We start from the raw sequence: 7,287 nt of genomic DNA, 5'->3' as shown, positions 1-7,287 counted from the left end.
TTTTAGTCATGCTTGTTATGAACTAAATATCTTTTCTAGGGTTTAATGTAGTCACTTGGATATTTATTAATTTTCTATGAAGTTCATATAATTTATTCTTCTTCTATCCTCTCTTTATATGATTTGTGCTTAATGCGTGTGGATAATTGATCACTATTTACATGATTTATGATTTTTGATTTGAGATCCGAGAGGGTAGAGTTCAATATTCTATAATCATATAGACATAAATTGCATAAAGGACGAGAGTACTTATAGGGTTTGTGTAGTGTTTAGGGTTTCTATGTTTCATGCCTGCTATATGTTAAAACTTATCACAGATATGTAGAAAGTTTGCATATAGGTTGAGATCATTTTATCTTGAAAAAGAATTAGGATTGTTTTAGTTAACCCGCTATTAGGATAGAAATTGAAGAATTTTATGCGCTGTTTTATAACTTTAAAAGGTTGAAAAGTTGATGAAGTTAATACCCTAGGATTTTAATTGTTGAATTAATTTTATAATTGCACTATTTATTTCAATTTTGATTTTTAGTTTAAAAATCACTCTATTTTTTACAGCCAAATAGAAAGCTAGAATTGGTTATTGGTACTTGATTGATTGTCTCTGTGGGAACGATTCTTATTTACTATCTATATTACTTGAATCCATTGTGTATACTTGCACATTATATTTTCGCTATCAAGTTTTTGGCACTGGTGCATGATATTGTTTTATTGATATCAAAATAATTAATTTTTGTTCTATTTTGGTTGTTTTTCTTTATAGAATTCTAACTTGGTTTGTGTCTGAATCCTCTTATCACATGTAGTTTTTGTGTATGTGCAAGGTAAAACAGCTGAGATATTACTGGTGAATCCTGAGATTGAGAGAACTTGTAGACAAAACTGGAAGAATAAGAGGTTGGAGGCAAGGATGGCTGCAAACCAAGGGAATGCAGTAAATAATGTCGCCAACAATGTCGAAGGGGCAGTGGATACTAAGGTCCCTACTGAATAAGGGGCTAGAAGTTTAAGAGATTATGTACTCCCAACTGTTATGGGAGTGCATTCATGCATCAAACACCCCACAGTTGTCGCTAACAATTTTAAGATTAACCCAGCAATTCTGCAAATGGTCCAATCTACTATTCAGTTTGGAGGCTTGCCTACAGAGGACCCTAACTTGCACATAGCTCATTTCTTGGAGCTTTGTGCGATGTTTTAAGATGAATGGGGTGAGCAATGGCACAATAAGGTTGAGGCTATTTCTATTTTCACTAAGGTGCTGCACAAAGAGTTGGTTGATTTCCCTACAGGCTAACTTTATTACCACATGGGAGGAGCTCGCTCAAAAGTTCCTTGCAAAGTTTTTCCCTCCAACAAAACTGCAAAGTTGAGAGGAAAAATTAATAATTTCTACCAGACAGAAGGGGAATTGATGTATGATGCATGGGAGAGATTCAAAGAGTTGTTAAGAAAGTGCTCGCATCATGGTATAGAGAAGTGGATGCTGGTCCACAACTTTTATAATGGGTTGAATGGTATTACTCGTACCATAATAGATGTTGCAACAGAAGGTGTGTTCATGAGCAAAAGTGGTAATGAAGCTTATGAATTGTTAGAGGAGATGGCCATGAAAAATTACTAGTGGCCTAATGAGAGGGAAAATACAAAGATAGTGGCTGGGATGATTCAATTAGATGCCATCTCAATGCTTACAGCTCAAGTGGCATCCTTGAAGAAACAACTACAACAGAATAACCTCACAGCTCAAGCCATTCAATTACAAAGTGTGTGTGAAATATGTGGAATGGCGCATCCACCTAACCAGTGTCTTGCAATGGATTTAACTAATTTTCCTATGGAACAAGTTCATGCCATAGGAAATAGCCAAAGGCCAGCCAATAACCCATATTCCATGTTCTACAACCAAGGGTGGCAAAATCACCCTAACTTTTCTTGGAAAAATAATAATCATAGTGTTCAGCAGCCTTTCCAACAGATTCAACAACAATTCCAACATCCTCCTCCTGGGTTTTATCAACCACAAAATAGACCACCACAACATCCAATACCCATAAAGCAACCTGAAGCACAGCCTGATGTACTGATCCAATTTATGATTGAGACAGGGTATCTATTCAAAATTTGGATAATCAAACAGGGCAGTGGCTACTTTGATGATGAACCATGCTCAAGGGAACTTATCAAGCACTACAAAGGTAAACCCAAAAGAACAATGCAATGCAATATCCTTGAGGAGTGGTAAGGAGTCGAAAGAGCCAATTAAGAAGCCTATTCAGTTACCAAAAGGGGTCGATGAGAAAAAGGGTATAATTGAAGAAGAGGTTAATGAAAACCTTGAGAAAAATGAGCCAAAAATAATTATAGAGCATCACATTAAGATACCATATCCTCAAAGGCTTCAAAAGAAGACACTAGACAAGCAATTTTCTAAGTTTTTAGATGTCTTTCGGAAGCTTCACATCAACATTCCTTTTGCCGAAGCACTTGAACAGATGTTGAGTTATGTTAATTTTATGAAAGAAATTTTGATGAAGAAAAGGAAACTAGAGGATTATGAGACATTGGCACTTACTGAGGAGTGTAGTGCGATACTTCAAAAGAAGCTACCTCCCAAGCTTAAAGATCCTGGTAGTTTCAATATTCCAAGCTCTTTAGGGGGTTCAGTAGAAACCAATGTTTTATGTGATTTGGGGCTAGTATAAATTTAATTCCTCTATCTATTTTTCAAAAGTTAAAATTGGGAGAAGCTCGACCTACTACCGTGTCTTTGCAAATGGCGAATCGCTCAGTAAATCCTAGGGGTATTATTGAGGATGTTCTAGTAAAGGTGGAAAAATTCATCTTCCCATTATATTTTATTATTCTTGATATGGAGGAAGATGAAAATACTCCAATTATTCTTGGAAGGCCATTTTTAGCAACTGGTAGGCCTTATAGATGTGCAAAAAGGCAAGTTGAAGTTGCGAGTGCAAAAAGAAGAGGTAACATTTAATGCTTTTGCAGCAACAGAGGTTCCAATTTGTTGTAGAGTTGATGTGGTTGAAAGTGATGGTGATAAGTTGGAAGTTACTAAGAAGAAATTTATGGTTAAAGGTGGAAAGCGTACAATTTTTCAGAAAGTAAAAAGGATCTTTAGTGACAAAGCTCAATTGTTTCTGAGTGGTGGAAAGTACCAAAAATATGCAATATCAAGAAAAGAGTGTCTTCTCATGATACTATGGCTCTCAAGGACATGAGGGGTGGTATGGATTTGAGTTGATTTTGAAGAGGAATTTCAGCATCCGGCTAAATGACGTCAACGACAGCGCATTTGGAGGCATTCCAATCTTTTATTTGCCTTTTTTTATTAGTTTTTTGGATTATGAACACTTTAATTTTAGTATTTTGGGTTTTTTTTTTTTAGTTTTAATTTGTGTCGTTTAGTATTAAATTTGTAATGTTGAATTGTGAAAAAACGTGAAAAAGAAAGAAAGAAAAAGAGAGTAGGGATGCGGCGCTTGCGTGATGAGCCGCAGCGCAATGAGTTCCAGAGAAGCTTTCTAGTTTTGAAAAAAAAAAGGACATGTTGTGATGCTACTTTGGGCCAAGCTCATAAATTACCAAGTTCAATCCATATCATCCACCACACTTTGGCTACCTGAGGAAGACGCTGGCAAGGGTCCTTCATCGTGAGCAATATGAGTTTGGCAGGTCAGTTTCTTTTCCTTGGATTTTATTTAAACATTGGGGACAATGTTTAGGTTAAGCTTGGGGAAAGGGATTTATTTTTTTTGTATATATTATGTTATTTTGTTATTCGTGTTGTTTTGTGTTTGTTATGTTTTGTCTAGGTTGTTTAGAGTGTTAGTTGAATAAAGTTGACAATGATTAGTCAATGACAATATATTGAACGATATGCTATATAAATTGAATGGGAATGAAGCTATAAAAATATGTGTGCTTGGTTGAATGTCTCTTTTGGTTTACATGGGTCCACTTAAATAATTTAGAGCTTAATCATGATTTTCAATAAATTTGGTGTAATTGAACAATTTTTATGCTTGCTAAATTTTGAAACTAAAAATCACTACTACAAAAAAAAAAAAAAAGCGTTTTAGGACTCGCGGGGCGCAAGCCCTCTATTTGAGAACCTTAAAGAGTGAGGTTTTTTAGGACTCGCGTTGTGAGCTCTAAAAGAATTTTCTTAGAACTCGCAACGATGATTTTAGGGCTCGCAATGCGAGACCTAAAAAAATCCCGTTGTGTGCCTTTAAGTAAGTTTTTAGGGCTCTCTTCGCAAGTCCTAAAAGAATGTTTTTAGGACTCGCAATGTGTATCCTAAAATATCTTATTGGGTGTCTTTACATTAAGTTTTTAGGTCTCTCCATGCATGCCCTTAAAAGTTAAATTTTTTTTTTTTTAAAATGCAACTACAATTTTCATTTTGATTCAAAAAATATATTGCTTTGAGTGTCCAAAATGTATTATATATGTTAGATTTCTAAATTTGAAAAGAAAATACTAAAAAAACACCAAAAAAAATTTAAAGAAATTTAAATTTCTCAACATATATTGTAAGCTAGCTTATAACATCTTTCATTTTGCTCTAACCAATTGTAAAAATGACATCATTCATTCTTCTCGAACTTCAACAATTTCTTGAGTAGTATATGGTTTGTCAGAGGATAACTGAAAAAACAAAGAAACAAAACTTTAATTAGAATTCTATTAGTGGTAATAAATTCAAAGCATATACAAAAATTATACTATATTAATATTATGTAGTTGTATATTCATTGTTACCTATTTTGACAAGAAAGGTTTTATATGAAGGGCATTGATCAGTACATTCTTCATCATCCTCATAACATAATATCCGCAGTCGATATTGTTTGGTTGTTTACACACTATATAAAGATTGGTGATACATGTACAAATCTTAGTATTTAATATCTTAAACATCCTTATATATACATAAACCCATATACAAATAGAAACATATCGTAGGTTGGAAATACATTACTCCCACTGGGTGTTTGTTGATCTTTTTACGTGCTTTCATTCTTTCCATGAAATACATCTCAAATGCATCATGGATGGTCTCCTTGATGGCTGTCTTGTTTATCTAATGGTGCATTGAGAGCATCGAGAAAACAATAGTACTTTTAATTGGGATATAATAAAAATAATATCCAATGCTCCATGTTGAAAGAACAAGTATTACAAAGTTTTTAACTTTAGATTCTATTTTTTGTATCAATGAAAAGCATATTAATTAAACTTACCCATGGTTATAAGGCATAACTATCCAATCATGCTTTTTAGACGTGCAATATAACATCCTATCACATAAAGCTTGAGCACGACTATCTGCACGAGTCACGGAAGTAGAAACCTTATTTGGATTCATAAACAACAACGAACTTCTCTTTTCCTCGTCTATTAATAGTGTCTGGTACAAAATCCTACCAACAAATATCATTAATTAAAAAGAAAACTAAATAGTTGATGATAGAAAATCCTTACAATAAATATTATTAACTTCATATAGAGCATACCTCATGTAGAAAACAATGCATGATTGTTCAATCATCTCCTTTCTACAAAATTCAAGTATTTCATCATGAAACAGAGCAAAGTATTCACAAGCATGGACAAACACATCAAAGTCAATGGACACTTCAATGGCATAATCATGTTTAGGCCAATCATTGAAGATTTCATATACTTGTCTCAACTTTGGCGACAACAAAGATGGTTGTTGCACCTCTTGTGACAATGACGCCTTAGGTGCTCATTTTGGAACTAGTTTTTGTGTTTATGGTGCTGATGGTAGAGAAGTTTTTTTCCCAACTTGCTTTCCTGTTTTTTTTCACAGCCCCCTAATAAACCCATAACAACTAATTAATAATGGAATAAGTAAATAAAAATTGAATAGTCTTTGTGGATGCCAAAAATCCACCAAAAAGAAAAAATTGAGGTTTACCCTCGCTAGCCTCAAACCAAGTGTGGGTGCTAAAAATCTGGTACTTGTAGGTGACCCAAAACAAGTACCAAGAGCCCCTCGCGTGCCACCAAAGACCCGCGCGCGCTGACCGCGCGACGCCCCTGCTCCGCGTGCGGGGTGGCCTCGCCCCCAAAGGGCCTCGCCCAAGGGTCATGCGTGCTTAGTGGCCTCGCCCCCAAGGGCCTCGCCCAAGGGCCATGCACGTCTGATGGCCTCGCCCCAAAGGGCCTCGCCCAAGGGCCACGCGTCCCAAGTGGTCTCGCCCCCAAGGGGCCTCGCCCAAGGGTCACGCATGCATAATGTGGCCTCGCCCCCAAGGGCCTCGCCCAAGGGTCACGCATGTATAATGTGGCCTCGCCCCCAAGGGTCATGCGTGCTTAGTGGCCTCGCCCCCAAGGGCCTCGCCCAAGGGTCACGCGTGCATAATGTGGCCTCGCCCCCAAGGGCCTCACACAAGGGCCACGCACATCTAATGGTCTCGCCCCCAAGGGGCCTCGCCCCAGGGTCACGCATGCATAATGTGGCCTCGCCCCCAAGGGCCTCGCCCAAGGGTCACGCATGTATAATGTGGCCTCGCCCCCAAGGGCCTCGCCCAAGGGTCATGCGTGCTTAGTGGCCTCGCCCCCAAGGGCCACGCATGTCTAATGGCCTCGCCCAAGGGCCACGCGTGCCAAGTGGTCTCGCCCCCAAGGGGCCTCACCCAAGGGTCACGCATGCATAATGTGGCCTCGCCCCCAAGGACCTCGCCCAAGAGCCACGCGTGCCAAGTGGTCTCGCACCAAAGGGCCTCGCCCAAGGACTAAGCACGCCTAGTGGCCTCGCCCCAAAGGGCCTCGCCCATGGGCCTCGTCCAAAGGGTCACGAGCATATGGCGGCCTCGCCCCAGTGGGCTTCGTCCGAAGGCCTCGCGCGCATGATTCCAGTTTTCAAGGTGGCCCACAAGAGACAAAAAGAATACAAACAAGGTACCTCTAAAGGGGTACGTACATGCCTGCAAGGATCAAGGGACAAGCCTGACACCTGTACCCGACAAATAGTGGTGGTTGGGAACAGTACGATGAATTGCAACACCACAACCACGTCTCTGACACCCATACAAGGCAAGTAGTGGAGTCATGATCGGGTACAAAAGCTGAGGTGCTCCCACGAACTCTGACCATGTTCCAGAGCTGACACCACTACCCCTGGAACCACTCTCCTGTTAGTGTACCCGTGTACTATCTGGTCCCTGGACCACCATGTACCTAGGGCCATTAGAGCCTACTATAAAATGAACCCTAACTCCACCTGAA

General features: G+C 38.9%; 1 non-coding gene across 1 annotated transcript; it reads right to left on the bottom strand.

Moving 5' to 3' along the window:
* Positions 1-1,372: 1,372 nt before the first annotated feature.
* Positions 1,373-1,479, bottom strand: LOC133828175 (small nucleolar RNA R71). The gene has a single exon (XR_009890811.1). It is a non-coding gene; the product is annotated as a small nucleolar RNA R71 (small nucleolar RNA).
* Between the last annotated feature and the right edge of the window lie 5,808 nt (positions 1,480-7,287).

Source organism: Humulus lupulus, chromosome 3 (assembly GCF_963169125.1).
Source record: "Humulus lupulus chromosome 3, drHumLupu1.1, whole genome shotgun sequence".
Taxonomy (NCBI): Eukaryota; Viridiplantae; Streptophyta; class Magnoliopsida; order Rosales; family Cannabaceae; genus Humulus; species Humulus lupulus.
This window is presented reverse-complemented; position numbering and strand designations above follow the sequence as displayed.